General features: G+C 40.2%; 1 non-coding gene across 1 annotated transcript; it reads right to left on the bottom strand.

Moving 5' to 3' along the window:
* Positions 1 to 610: 610 nt before the first annotated feature.
* LOC141637377 (small nucleolar RNA R71) lies at positions 611 to 717 on the bottom strand. The gene has a single exon (XR_012541761.1). It is a non-coding gene; the product is annotated as a small nucleolar RNA R71 (small nucleolar RNA).
* Between the last annotated feature and the right edge of the window lie 15,575 nt (positions 718 to 16,292).

The following is a 16,292-nucleotide window of genomic DNA, read 5'->3' as shown; positions in this document are numbered from 1 at the left end:
AAGGTTTGTTCTAATAATTTTCGAGTTGTTTGATATTTTGCATGTCTAGAAGGTTACAAAGTGATTTGTTACCTTTTGACCGTGAAATCAAAAGAACCTTGACGAACAATAGGAGAGTTGTTAGGAGGAATTTACGTGGTATTAGTGAAGTTGTCCAACCCACTAGTGAGTTTGTCAATCCTTTCGCAATAGAAGGAGAAGAAAACCCATTACACAATACCCCCAAAATCCACCTACAATGCCAAAATTCTCGTCACACTCCGTGCCCACCGAGGAGAATCTACCAAATGGTACTCCTACACCGCAACATCTAACCGGAAATTTTATTGCCAAGTCCGCCTTCATCCAATTAGTTGAGAGGAGCCATTTCGGGGGGATGCCTAGTGAGGACCCTCATTCTCATATGGAAACCTTTTGCGATTATTGTGATGCTATCTCTCAAACGGGCGTGACTCAAGACCAAATTAGATGGGTCTTATTTCCTTTTTCCTTAATCGGCACCGCGAAGCAATGGTTGAAGGGCCTTGATAAGGCCACCCTTGGAATAGATTCTTGGAAGAAGTTGGCTCTAGCTTTCTACAAAAAATTCTAACCACCGGAAAAGACTAACATGCTAAGAGCTCAAATTACGGGTTTTAAGCAAAGGGATGAAGAGTCTTTGTATGAAGCTTGGGAGCGGTTCAAGGGAATTTGTCGCTCATGTCCTCACCATGGACTTAGCGAATGGTTTTTGGTGCAACAATTTTGGAATGGTTTATATGAAGATTCTAGGAACATTCTCAATATGGGATCAAATGGAATGTTCACCGAAGTTGATGACAATCAAACATGGAACAAGATTGAGGAAATGGCGGTCCACAACTCACAATATAGTAGACCCCGCAAGGCTACTAGAGGAGGAAAGCATGAAGTGGACTCCGTTACTCAATTGGGTGCTCAACTTAGTGCTCACATTGACACAATCAACTTGAAGTTTGAACAAGCTATGGCTAGACTTGAGGAAAACTCAAAATCATCAAAGCATCATGTTAATGCCATGACGGCATCCTCATCAATCCCAAGTGGGATATGTGAGAATTGTGGAACTTTGGGACATGACCAAGGTGAATGTAGGGGAACAAATGAACAAGTGAATGCTTTCCAAGCATACAAGAGTGGTACCCCTTATTCCAACTTTTACAGTGAAAACACCAAATTCCATCCAAATCTCTCATACAAAAGCCAAAATGTTCAAAACCCTCAAACAACATACACTCCACCACCCATGAGAAACCAAAATCAAAGACCCTTTTACAATCAAAACCAAGGTTACCAAAATCAAAATCCATATAATCACCAAAATGACCAAGGCTTTGATGTCCAAAAAACGGTCCTCCAAATGCAAAAGAATCAACAAGAATTTTTCACTCAAATGCAAAAAGATAGCCAAGCAAAGGAAACCACCATCAACAACATTCTAGCTCACACCAAGATGTTGGAAACACAATTGACTCAACTAGCATCTTCAAGCTCACAAAGACAAAAGGGGCAATTACCACCTCAAAGTAATCCCCCTAGACATGAAACGGTTAGTGCCATTTACTTGAGAAGTGGTACAAGGTATGAAGCACCGAAGAAGCAAGTTGAGAATGAAGTTGTGGAAGCTAGTGAAAAGGAAGAAATTGTGCAAAACTCCAAAGATGGAGAATCATCAAAAGAAGAAAGTTCAAAGAAAAATGAAGACAAGGCCAAGGAGAAGGAGCCCATTGTGATTAGACTTCCTTTCCCGAGTCGTCAAGCCAAGCCCAAATTTTATGATCAACTTGGAAAGTTCATGGAAATTGTGAAGAATTTGGAAGTCTCAATTCCTTTCACGGAATTAATCAATCACGTTCCGGCGGCCTATGCGAAATACATGAAAGATATCCTCACAAATTAGAAGTCGATCCGGAAGCTTGAGACTATCGCCTTCACTAAGGTGAGTAGTGCAATACTTCAAGGGAGTTCACCTCCAAAGTTAAAGGATCCGGGAAGCTTCTCAATACCGTGTACCATTGGCGACACGACGATCAACAAAGCCTTGTGTGATCTAGGGGCTAGTGTAAGTGTTATGCCGTACTCGGTAAGTAAAAGGTTGGGGATGAGAGAGCTTAAATGCACCAACATCACACTCCAAATGGCCGATAGATCGACGAAGACACCGTTAGGGATATGGGAAGATGTCCCCGTGCGAATTGGGAAGTTTTTCATCCCGATGGACTTTGTCATTGTTGATATGGAGGAAGATTCCAAAATTCCAATCATCCTAGGAAGACCTTTCCTACACACCGCCGGTGCGGTAATTGATGTGAAACATGGTGAGCTCGCTCTAGAAGTGGGAGATGAAAGCATAACTTTTAATCTTGACAAGACTATGAGAGCTCCTCGTTTGCATGAGCCATGTTTCATGATTGATCATTATAGCCGAAAGGATGAAAGGAAGAAATCGGAACTCCAATGGAAGAAGAAAGTTGAAGATGCTCCATTCAAAGAGCAAGTGAATTGCGACAAGGAGAGCTTGCAAAGCTCATCAAAATCAACCAAGGAAGAAGACGATGGCCTCATTGGCCAAGAGAAGAAATTGGGAGAGTTGTCTCCATCTAAGCAAGAGATTTTCAATGATCAACTCAATGAAGTTTGTAGTCTTTGGGACGACGAATTTAAAGGGATTTTTAATCCCTACATTGGTAATGCCATCGATCAAGACCAACAACAAGGGCCAAGGTCTATTGAGAACCTCTACCATGATAATGAACAAGCTTTTGATTACTTCTTCAAGGTGTTGAGCAACATCAACAACACCTTGGACATGCCCCCTTGACATCTCATCAAGAATGAGAGTTTGGTGGAGTCCTCCCTAAACCACCACTTGTAAATATTTCTAACTCCCTAACTTACATTTCAATTCTTGTATTGCATTTTTGTCATCTTTGGATTTTTATTTACTTTGATCAAAATAATTGTCATGTTTGAGAGAAAGTGAGGGAGGGACTAACGATTTCAATTGATGTGTAGTGCTTTTAACTTAGTGTGGGGATGGCAATTGCCTAGGCTATCCATGCCTTAGTAGTGCCCCCACAATGACGAACACAAGACTTGAAGAAAGAATTGAAGAACGGTATGGGAAATGCAGTGTGCACGGATGGAACTGAAACCGTGTACACAGGGCCAGAATCCGAGCGGATTCCAGAGAATCCGCCCGTCTTACAGAATCCGAGCGTATTGCAGAAAAGACGCCCGTCCTGAACTGAGCTGAATTTTGAAAATTTCTTGATCGTGGATCAATCCGGGCGTCCCCGTGAAGAATCCGCCCGTCTTGTAGAATCCGTCCGTCTTGTAAGAAAGACGTCCGTCTTTTGCACCGAGGAAAACAAGCAAAATTTTCTCGGATCGAAATTCGTCCGTCTTTTGAGCAAATCCGCCCGTCCAGAAACCAGAAATCCGAGCGGATTGTCACAAATCCGCCCGTCTTTAGGCGAGTTTTTCAAAGTTCGAAAGAGCGAGAATCCGCACGGATTGGGCGAGAATCCGCACGGATTGCCCCCGCAGATTTGAAAATTTCGGTCTCTTTAAAACCGCTCCCCTTCTTCATTCATTCATTCATAAACACTACCCACAACATCAAAACCCTCATCCTCTCCATCACAAAAACAAAAACCCTCAACAACATTCACCAAAATCAAATCAAACCATCCTTCCAACAACAAATTAATCACTCCTTCTTCAACAAAAATCAAAACCAAGAACAAAATCTTCAACCTTTGAGTCGATTTTTGTTTTCATAAAGGCAAAGCCTTTCACCTTCAAATCGATTTGGGCATACTACAAATTGAAGATTTTTCATTCTTTTCTTGGTTAGTTCATCAATGGCAAGGACTAAGGGAGCAACAAAGGCAACAAAGGCACCAAAGGCTAAGGCACTCTCACAAAGGCAAAAGGCTCTTCAAACAAAGAAAGCATTGGCAATGGTGGTAGCAACACCAAACTTGGAAGTGCAACATCAACAACAAACTTCTATGGGAGCAACAACACCTTCTACTCCGGTAATTGATCAACTTTTGCATTATCCGGAGGTAACTTTTATTTCCGATACCCATAGAAATACCTTTGTCAAGTTTGCTATGAAATCATTACAATCCACCAAATTCATATGTGAAGATACCTTACAAAAATTGGGTGTTCTTGAACAAACCAAAGCCTTTTTCAATGCCATGGGGTTGAAGAAATTATTTGAAACAAGGGAATTGACATACCCCTCCCTTACCTTGGAATTTTTAAGTTCTTTGAAAGTCACCAAAGTTGAGAATAGGGAGAATATCGAGTTTCGTCTAGCTAATGTTAGTAGACGCATTACCTTTAGGGAATTGGGTGAAATTTTGGGTCTTAGTGATGAACCGAGTTATTTTAAGAGTTATGGAAAGTATGACCCCGAACCTCTTTGGGAGGCAATCTCCGGGAAGAAATTTGAGGATTTTCATGCGAGTCGTGCTCTTTTGGTCCACCACCCGGGCATAAGAGTATGGCACAAGGTCGTGGGTAACACCATAATTGCTAGGAAAGATACCAACCATTTCACAAGACTTGATTTTATTCTCCTTGAATCGGCTTTAAATATCGGAAGAGTTCACACCAAGCCTTACAATTCTTTGAGGCTCTTGGTAGATAGATGGCTCAATATTGATTGTGGGAAGAAGGGCACGACCGTTATTGTCAATGGCGGCCTAGTTACACTCCTAGCCAAGCACTTTGATCCTAACTTCAATAAGGATAACAAGTACAAAGCAAAGGAGGGTGGCCATCTTGTTGATATGCATACTATGATTCACAAGTTCAAGTGGGTTGCCCATAACCCCCTTGACACTAAGTATGGATGGCTAACTAGTGAAGCTAGATCGTTCACCTTGCCTTCAAAGATTTGCCGTCTAAGCGTCCACCGGACCAATTATCTACTTCCCCTTTCCAAAGAAGCCGAGTATATCATTCAACAACAAAAGGGTGATCTTGAAATGCCCTCCTCTTCCATTGTCATACCACCTTACCCCTTTAAATATGAAGAGTTCAAGCCGGAAGGAGTTGAAGTTGGTAAAGACTATGTGACTCTTCTCATGCAAGCAATGCACAAGCAAGCCTATGAAGATCGGAAAAATGCCTACTTGGCTCAATATCCACCCCTCCTACATTTAGCTAGGCAAGGACTACTTGATCCATCTTGTCCTTTGCCTAGTTGGGCGGATAGAGAAGTCTTATTTCCGGGTGCATCTAGGGTCGTTATGGGTGACAATAAGGTTGTTGGAAATGATGAAGAAGTTGATGATAATATTGAGGAAGAAGCAAGTGAAGGAGAAAAGGATGGTGAAGATGATGATGAGGAAGATGAGGAAGAAAGTGAAGAAGCAAATGACAAGGAAAGTGGCAATGTCACCACTTCTCATGAGGGAAGTGATGATGATAGCATGATGGAAGATTAGCAAGCCTTGGAGACTCCTACACTCTCATGGTTTGTCTATTTCTCTCTTTGTATTATATTTAATTTTGATCATTGTTGGAATAGTCCTAGCCCCATTAGAGGACTCACACCTCGGTACCATTGAGGTGTTCTCATTCTATTGCTCCCATTTTCAAAATCCAAAATGACAAATTAGTTTCATGCATAGCATAGTGTGTGCATGAACTATACCCATCCTTGGACATTAGCAATAGTGTCTCACTCGGTTTGGGGAAGCTAATGCATACGCAACGGGAGGTAATCTAAATTATCCTCTCCGTCATAACAAAAACCATGCATCATGTAGTGTAGCTTAGTGTAGATTGCATTTAGTATAGAAATCATGCATCATCTTTGCATAATTTCCATCATTTTGGCCATTGAGGACAATGCCCATATTAGTGTGGGGATGGGAATTCTAACATTTAACTCTTATTCAAAAATCCAAAAAAATTGAAAAATTTCAAAAATCATAAAAATTTGAAAATTGAAAACCCAAAAACATGTTTATTTCCTTTTGTAGTCTTGTATATATTGTCTTGTATATATATTGTGTTTGTTCTATCCTTGTTCACATTGATTGACTACGCCACATCCGAGACATGAGGATATTGAAGACCGCATGGTATGATCTTTCCAATCTCATTTTTCCTCTTTATGTTAATGACTATGTGGCTTTATTTTGATTGATGCGGTATAACAATGTGAACTTAGGACTTGCATTTAGTTTATATGGCATATTAGTTGGTAGAATCATATGCATTAGGATGTATATATGTTAGTTGCATCATGGCATGTAGTTTGCATGTTAGAAAAAATTTTGTGAAACCGTCTACTTGGGAAGCTTGACAAGTGTATATAGGCCCTAGTAGATGGCTTTTGTTCTTAAGACTTTGCTTGTTAGAATACTTGTAAAACACCCTAGGATGTGTCATGCTAGTATCCTTTGACCCATGGATTAAGGCCTAGTCAAGAGTACCTTGTGGTGTGATAACTCCTTGGCTACCGTTTATTCCAAGGTGACCCTTGAAACCATGCAACCATCATTCATCCATGTTCTACCATATTTTTGTCAACAAAAGGGAATGGGCACAAAAAGAAATCAATTTGAGTTCAATGAAATGAAAAGTGAAAGAAAGTTTGCAAAAATGCATCAAATGAAAAGAGGAGCAAAAATAGAACTCCTAAGCTTCAAATACAAGGCACCCTCGTTACTAATTGGGGTGACTTTGAAAATGTTCAAAAGAAAATGCAAAAAGTTGAAAAATTGTCAAGTGTTGAAAGGCCAAAAATCAAAAGAAATAGCAAAAAGAAAGTGTTCTCAAATGTTATATGCCACAAGAAATTGGGGGGAAAACAAAAACCAAAGCAAACTCCCAAATGAAACTCAAATTTTATTGATCCCTTTATCCATCTTATCCATTTTTGTGCATGGTAGAGAGGGGACGACCCTTCTTCTTGTCTAGGCAAGAGGGGGAATTCCGCGATCCTCCAGTGTTTCTAACACCATAGGGAGTCTACTCTTGACAAAAGCATTTAACGATTGAGGACAAAAGTACCCTAGCTTGACACAATTTGGAGGTGATTTATTGGTATCCTTCTAGGCTTAGTAGTTTGAAGAAATTGCATCTATGAAGGAGTGTGTACCCTTGAATTGCTTCCCTTGTAGATAATTTCCGCCACTTAGATGAGGAAAGTGGCTATTCTTTTTGTAGATGCATCCATTATGTGTTTTTGTGTGCTTAAAGTTTGGATGTGTCGCCATTTTGGCAAGACCCACCTTGCCTTGCAAGAAGGCATCCTACCTCATGGTTGTCTTGTTGTGAGTTGAAGGGGCGGAGTGAGACCCGCTAATTGTCTCATATCAGCTATATTATTAGGATAGGTTAGTATTGGTCCTAGTCTTTGTCACCTCTTTACTCGGGACGAGCAAAGGTTCGGTTTGGGGATATTTGATGTGACCATAATTGGCGCATATTTAGCCCCCGAATTAGCCTTGTTTCCATGCTTTTCAGTGCTTATTTGGGTCATTTCTTATCTTTAGTTCTTTGTTTTGCATATTCTTTGAGATTTTGATCCCTTGGTAGGAAAGGAGTAAGATTCTTGCATTTTCATGGCAAAACGAGACTAAATTGATCGAATTCAATGACCAAGCATCAAGGAGAGACAAGATTAGAAGGCCTTTGTACATATCATAGTAGAAGAGCAATGTTGAGAAACGATCCTTGAGTCCCCATGGAAATCCCCAAGGAATTTATGAAGAAAAGGGAAGAAAAGAAGAAGAATTGTTGCTGACTGACAATCCGAGCGGATTGTCACCAATCCGTCCGTCCGTCCCGGCTTCAAGCCGACAATCCGAGCGGCTTTGCCACAATCCGCTCGGATTTCCCCTCCACAATCCGCCCGGATTCCCCTGAATCCGCTCGGATTCCAACACCAGAATCCGCCCGTCCCGACCCTATTCCGCCCGATTCTAGCACAAAGACGGATTGTCTTCTCCAAACTACGAAGAAAGAAGCCCTTCTCTCAGAAAATACCGGCTCCTCCTTGCTCAACTTAAAAAGTGTAATTACTAGTTTTGCCCTTAGTTAACCCTAATGCATCCTCCCTAATTTCCACTATAAATACCCCATTAGTCTAATTAGAGGAGCATGTTCTTCTTATCAAGAATTAGTGTAGTTAATATCAATCAAATCTCTCTTTAATATTGTAATCAAGTATTAATCAAGTTTTAATCCAAGTTTTAGTTCTTTAATCTCTCCTTTGTTCATCCTTTATTTTGGGTAATTGAAGATTATTTTGGGTTATTGTTGGGAGATTGACAACCTCTCAATCAAGCATTCAAGTACTTCTTTTATCTTTGCTTTATTATTGGAATCATTAGTAGGTATAATCTCTTAATCCCTTTTTAATTATTGTTAATTACTTTTATTTATTCATCATGTTTCATATTGTTGGTATGATTGACAACCTTGCTAGCATGATCAACATGATAATGAGTGAGTAGTCTCTTAGCTAGGGTTAATGGGTGATTAGGGGAAACCAACATGGGGAATGATTCATGCTTAAATTAATATGCTTTCATGTTTTATTTGCTTGCTTGTTTTGATCTCAACTCATGCACATGTTATATTTGATGAAATGCCAAGCCTATGAATCCTTGCATTTACTATCATCTTCTATCTTTTTAATGAGACTTGTAAGACATATCCCAACTCGAGTCTCATTAGACCATGCATGTTGTTGAGTAGGGAAGATTAAGTCGACTTGTAGGTGTTGTACAATCTAATCGATTCGGCTCCGGGACCCAAACTTTCCTAGGATTGTAAGATATAACCCAACTTAATCCATCACAACAATAATTGCTTGCTTATAATTTGAGAACATGTTTGTATGATCATATCCCATGATTCCCCTATGATCCCATGACACCCTAGTGCCTTTAATCAATTGTTTACACCCCTTTAATTCATCTTGCTTGATTTATTTTCATTGCTATTTTAGTTTAGTAACCTTCTACATCAACCCAATTTGTGACACCCCTTAGACACCACTAGTTACAATAGAAATCTCATTTCAACTCCCGTCCCTTGGGATCCGACCTTTACTTGCCTCTTTACTAATTGTAGAGTTGTTTGTGGAGCTATAAATTGTGTTTTGATTCGACCGTGACCAACGACCACATCTTAATTTGTGAACACTTAGCGTGATCGCATCATCGGGTTCTCTATAAATTCCAATATCGACGGATACGGGTATCTACAGAGCCCCCACTTTGACTGAGGCTTGGACAAGGCGAAAGTCAAAGTATACCCAAGGTCACTCTCGACCTGAGGATTCTGCGGGTCGTTTATAGTCCATTAGACTTGCATATATAAGCTCGCCAGCCATAAGAAGAGATCATACCTGAAACTTCGTCGGGGATTAACTCTTGCTTCTGTTGCGTCAAATTGTCATCATTGGTCGTCGACCCATAAATTGCATATATGGTGGATTGAGCCTTATCCTTAGGCGCCTACGTATCCGTTTCTGACGGAATCAAACCCGCGTCGTAGTTCGGCAACTGCTGACACTTGCCTAAAGTTTATCATCTGCTGGCGTATGTCCAAAATTCATCATCTGCTGACATTTGCCCAAAATTTATCATCTGCTGGCGCTTGTCCGAATGGGACGGGACTTTCCAAGGAGGTTGTCGCCGCTTTCATCATTTGCTTTCAGCTACGGAATTCTTCCATTTCATACTCTTGTATTGAATTGAATTCTTGGTAGATATCATCCTTTACATCCTGATAATGGTCTCTGAAGCCAACGGCTTCAGAGCCCCCAGTTTGCAATGGCTCTAAAGTCGAAGACTTTAGAGCCCCCAGTTGAAGCATATCCTGCTATATTTGAAACACAAAAACGTACTAGCAATAATCATCAGATAAGCACATTTGGATCATCGATCTTAAAATTGGATTATTTGAAAGATGGGTCATCGATCCGAACATTGAATTTGAAAATTTTGAATAATTGGGCCATCGACCCGAAGTTTAAATTTGACATCACTTGGTATGTTGGGCCATCGACCCTTCAAAAATTGAATTTGAAATTTTGAATTTCGAAAGATTGGGGTCATCGACCCGAAAAGATTCCACTACTTGGATCATCTATCCATAATTCTCAAAAAGTTTTTGAAATTTTGAAATTTTGAAATTTTTTGAAATCGAACCTTGATGGGTGAGCATGAAATACGACTCAGACGCTCCGTATGACCCGTAAACAACGTGGGCGTAGCCCGCTACCGTAAAACAAAAAAGGAAAATAAAACCCTAAGTGTGCACGAATTTTAATTCAATTATGGACTTGTTGAGGGTAAAAATGTAAATTGGCCATTCTGGCACCAAAAGATGGAAATGGGAATCACTAGGTCGCCGGACTTGAGACAGAGATATCGTATGGCATGGGCGTGCTCCCGAGGGCACATGGGAATCAAGATCACTTGGCATTGACAAAGAGGATTAAACTCACAGAGCAACAACGTTGGCTTCGCCCAGACACTAAACACAGACTGATTTTATGAGAACACTTATACCTCACACATCACTCTTGTTGGGAACATTCTGTCACTCCTCTCCTCGCCTCCTTTCTTTTCAGCGAGTTTTCATCATTTCTTGCACCGCCTTCTTTCTTTTTAGCGGGCTATTACTATTTTTCTTCCACGCCTTCTTTCTTTTCAGTGGGTTTTTCATATTTTATGTTCCCAACACAAACCCACATTAATATGACTCAGCATCTTTGCCTAAACCGTTAGATAAAGCTCATTCTGAGACTCGATACTATTCATCCGAACCTATATCCTCATCCTAGCCTACATCGAGTGCTAAGACCGACTCAAACAAAGGTGACTTCATTTGGACTTGGTTAAGACCCGTAAGAAACCGACAAGATGACAACTTGGTTGATGAGTGGATTGAATCCCTTATTCTGAAGGACTGCCTACGTATTCGCGTGGAGCGAAATCAAATCCGACGTAGTTCGATCATGGTGCATAAACATGGCATTTTGATTGTGTGTACACACTCTAAGGTTTCACCTAAGGTATCATGTCATATCCCATTCTAGCCTGTAAGGTACCGTTGTATCCCGTGTCTAGGGTTGGTACAAAAGGTTTTGATTCTTTGGGATGTGGAGCTTGGTAAAAATAGGTTCGTAACGTAAACCATCATTCTGAAGGTTCGTTTTGTGGTGCTAAGGCTAACGGGTTATGGCTTACATCGTGGTTGGAAAGGTGTCTCGGTTTTGACGAAATCCGAGTGCGAATGGGTTGGAAAACCATGTGGGTTCAAATCTCCATATCTGGACCCTAAAGGTTGGGTGTAACAGCACAAGCGGAATGATTCTCAAAATTCCTGACTATCCCCTTGTAACCGTCTCAGGAAGTACTTAGAGGGTAAAGAGGTCACTACTTACGCTTTTGGGCTTCGCCCATTGAACCTCAACTATGGGTACTTGACTTGAATTCTGGCTTCCGTAACTTCGACATTCAACCAAAAAACATTCCGAAATAACTTCAACATCTTTTTTCCTTTTTTCTTTTTCTTTCATCTTTTTTTCATTTTTCATTTTTCTTTCATCTTTTTTTCATTTTTCCAATTTTTCTCTTTTTTCTCATTTTTCATTCTTTTTCATCTTTTTTCTCTCTTTGAAAATGATCTTCTATTCATTCTCTTAGTCATAAATGGATACACCTTGAAAACTGGGCATCGCCAACTAATTTGGGTAGGAACTAACAATTCCTTGTTAGAACGGGTTGATATCTTCTCTCTTCGAGATGGGATGATTTTGTTGGGGAAAAGGCTTGCCTTCCATTATCGATAGGGGAAACAAGGAGCTAGTCCGGGTTTGTCATAGAATCATCTAAAAGCTTGTCACAAACATTGGTTCAGATGGAGGTTTTCTACCACCAGACATGGAATAGGTAAAGGAATCAAACACGGGATCCTAGTGTACCTTACATTTTGAAACAGGACATATTTCTACCCCAGGGATTCCTTTGAGTGTGTTGTGCATTTTATCATGTTTCGGAATGATTGAGGATTGGAAACAAGACATATTTGGAAACGAAACTGCAACTTTTTAATTGGAATGAGAAATGCGTAACAGACTCGAAGAAACGATTCCTAGGACACATCCTAGGTCATCGCGGAACAAACGACTCAAATTCAAAAAAAGAAAGTTCTAGACTCGACTCGACTAAGATAAGAAAATAGATAGAAAATAGATCCCGACTCATAATTTTCAAATATGGTCTTGAGCTTTCTCTTGTTCAGCTGTCAGCTTAGATGCCCAGCTCTGGTCCTTGATCCCTTTGATGGTCTGCCTCCATCCCGAGGTAGTCCTCTGAGGATCTACGCCAGTGATAAAGGTTGGTGAACCGAATTGTCTTTTATTAACTTCGTTAACGAGAGGAGTACATTCTAGAGCAAGACTCCCGACTTGAATTTAATTCTTCGGGTTTGGCAAGAATTCAAAGCAATCCACAAATATTTTCCCGATAAACACCCCTTTCAAGTGACATGGGCGGATAAGATGGGAATAATCGACATTGTCTTCGACAGAAACAAAGTTGGCGTGATCGCCAAATGGATTGGTGATGTTATTGGGTTTAACAGTTGGGATCGGGAGTGTTCCATTCTCAATCATGTCTTGGATTTCGTGCTTCAGCTGATAGCACCTTTCAGTATCATGGCCTTTCCCTTGATGAAAGGCACAATAGGCATTTGGTTTATACCATTTACCTTGTTGATCAGCAGGAGGGTCCGGAGTTGGACCAATAGGCTTCAGCTTTCCTTGGGCTATGAGCCTTTGGAGAGCATATGTATAAGTGCATCCGATATCGGTGAATGCCCTAGGTGTTTGGCGCTGCGACTTCTTCGATTGCCCTTCTAAGACATTGATGGCTTCACCAATATGCGTCGCTGCTTGGGCCTTGCCCTTAGATGATGACGCCCCTTGGTACCCTTTCGGCTTTTCAGCCTCTGCCCTTATGATATCATCTTCTACCTTTATCCCGATTCTTATCAATTCTTTGAAAGAGCCAAAATTCTGGTATTTCAGAGCATTGCGGTAAATAGGTCGTAGATTCTTTACGAACTTATCTACCATTTCAGCTTCGTCAGGCTTTTTGGCTAATTTCACGCTTTCAGCGCGCCATCTTGCAAGGAATTTAGTAAAGCCTTCCTTTTCTTTCTGTGTCATAACCTCTAGCGTTCTTATATTGGTTCGTATCTCGACATTGTCAGCATAGTGTTGGAATATGTGTCCTCCGACAATAATGCGATCACAATTGTCGATCATATTGATCACATATTTAAATCTCATTTTAAGAATACATGTGGGATGTAATATTTTACAGTCAACTGGTCCACACATATCGGTAATGATTGGCTGACTAGAGTTTGACATTACTTGTGTCGACGGTGGTGATCAGTTGATCCCCTTAGGTCATACCTATAGGGAAATACTCTTAATTGATTATTTAATTAATCGTATACCGATACGAGTTAATTAAATTGCTTAAAATTGACGGATTATTTTGTGAGTATAATTCACGTATCTTATTGTAAATATGATTAAATAAGACACGGTATAAGTAATCGAATTGTTTTATTACTTAGATGAAATTATTGTTTACAGAAACAATTGAAGCGGAATGAATAAATTATTATAAATACAGAATGTTGTAGTTTATAATTTGGAAACATTTTTTTTTGGTACGAGTAATTACGAATTACTAGTCGATTTTGTAAATGACATATTTTATGAGTATCTTGATTTTTAATATGTTTAAAATACATTACAATTTCATATGTCAAGTAACATATCACATATGTTACAATTGACAAATGACAAAATAAAATGGACTCTCTATTTTATGTTAATGTGCCGAAATAATGGAGGGAGTATATGATATACATTGTGTTTTTATCTTGAGTGGAAAACACAATTATTATACCTAAGGAGTAGCCATGCACACCTATGCTTTTGAGAAGAGCAAAAATAAAAGGGATTGGGCTACCTACCCAAGGCTCCCTCTCTCTTCTCTTTTTCGGCCATATCAAAAGAAAGAGAGCATTTTTCCTCTCCATGTTTTCATTCATTCATTTTGTGATACACAATAAAATTTCTAGAGTAAGAAATCACTATTCTCGACTTCTTATGATATTTATAGAGAAATAATAACCTCACAAAAGCTCTCTCTTGACCGAAATATTCAAGAGTAAAAATACAATTTATATTGTTTCAATTTTATAGTAAAACTAATATTATTACTAGATCTAAATAATATTGGTTATTAAGAGATTCCTTGGGTATATGCTTTTGGAAGGGATTCTATATTTGAATCCTTGTTCTTCCATTTGGAGAGCTCAAGAACTAGTAAGGTAGGTGACCTTACTAGTGCCCAAATATCCGAAACATGCAATGTAAGGAACCGATTTCTTCTCTTAAATATTGATGTTTGCATGCATAAGATCCACCATTTAATTTTATGACAAATTAAAATAAAACATATATGAATATGTTGAGTATATATATCTACTATTCCTTCACATAGTGCTTACAAAACTCCACCGTGATATCTTCGAAAGTAGGGAAGTTCTTAAGGTCCAGATTGTAGAAGCACGCCTTCGGGTGTTCATCCAGGGATTGAGCGAAAATTTCAGAGAGCATGTCAACAGGCACTCCCTTCAGTGCTAAGTACCCCTTATAGGCCTTAACATGGTGGACTGGATCTTCTGTGCCCTTAAACTTTGGGATATCGGTGAGTACCATGTTTGTGGGCAACTTATCCTGAACTGGGCATAGGCCCTAGCATTTTCGTAGTGGATGTTCTTCCCCTGGGAGAGTTTCAGACGGTCTTCAATGAATTTGAACCGTTTCTCAAGATCAGTCAGAGGTGGGGTAGATGAATAGGAATCTTCACCCAGCTTAGATTCGATCGCATCCATTCTGTTCATCATGAGGTTCACGGCCTCAGTGAGTTTGTTAACAGCATCTTCCATTGCTTGAAGTCGGGTTTTTGGCGGCCTTTCTACAAGAAAACCCCGAACTGAGTCAATATTCAAATGTAAGAGCCCCTGCACACTTAAGGACACGACACCAACTTGTCTCAAGCAAAGACTCGACTTAAGACTGACTAACCAAAAGGTTCGACTCACAGTTGGATTTAGACCTCGATTCATTTTGGACTCGACAAAACGACACGATCCAAACCATCATAACTCGATTCTAAACTGGACTCGGTGTGACTAAACCCGTGATTGGACCAACATAGCCCATAGGTTTAAGTGAAACGCCCTAAATGGCCTAGCTTGGACGTTTTTGTGGACTATCCTAGACCAATTGGTAGACCAACACGACTCGAATCCCAAGAAGTGGGCTTGGGCGACCCAACAAGGTCGTGTTCTAGACTCTCGGGGCAAAACACGCCTAGCCGAACACGGCCAGGACCCGGACACGACTCGACGCATTTCATGCTTGGTTAAGGTTCGAGAAATATTTTGGATTGAATTTGAAAAAAAACGAATAATCGATTTGAAAATGAGATTTAAAATGGGCGACATCTTGCCTGCTATAAAAGCTTATTTTGGGCCGAAAAATCTAGTCCTACTTGGGCAGCATTCCGCGTTTTTAAAACCATGCTATTTTGAAAGTAAGTTGTTCAAAAGTTCGGTTTTGAAATCGATACGGAAAATTTGAAAAGACTCGGGAAATTTATTTCGCACATTGTCATTGTCATGTTATAAGGATGTATGCTCCTAGACATCCCTAAGTCTCGGCAAGTCTTCTACAAGAAGGTCTATGCCCTCCATCCTTTTTGGGTCTTATAGAGCAAGGGCCTTTAGGTAGAGTACCTAGAAGAGCATCCCCACCATCAAGAACCACGACAAGGCGGAGCGGAAGCAAGCAATGTGCAAGTTCCTGGCATAGTGGGACGTCGCCCCCCACGCGTCACAAAGAAGCGCTGGGATGGCCCGGGAAAGTCCTTAAGGGTTTATGCATGAATCGTAGTACTATGAGTAATGTTTTACTTTCCAATACTTTCTTTTCAAGTTTCACCTCGGAGGAAAAGACCCTAGAAACAAAGTGTAACTAGTCCTCTTTTCCCCAAATGAGTCGCCAAATCGTGGACAAAGCCCTCGAATCGCTGTCCGCGGGATCCACCCTAGGCATAATTGACTCGAGGTTCTTTCGAATCGAATTAAGACAAATTAGAGTCGCCACCAAGTTTTTTGGGAACTTGGAA

This window comes from Silene latifolia, unplaced genomic scaffold, assembly GCF_048544455.1.
Source record: "Silene latifolia isolate original U9 population unplaced genomic scaffold, ASM4854445v1 chrun_scaffold_16, whole genome shotgun sequence".
NCBI lineage: Eukaryota > Viridiplantae > Streptophyta > Magnoliopsida > Caryophyllales > Caryophyllaceae > Silene > Silene latifolia.
Note: the sequence above shows the minus strand (reverse complement) of the source record. Positions and strands in the feature narration are given on the sequence as shown.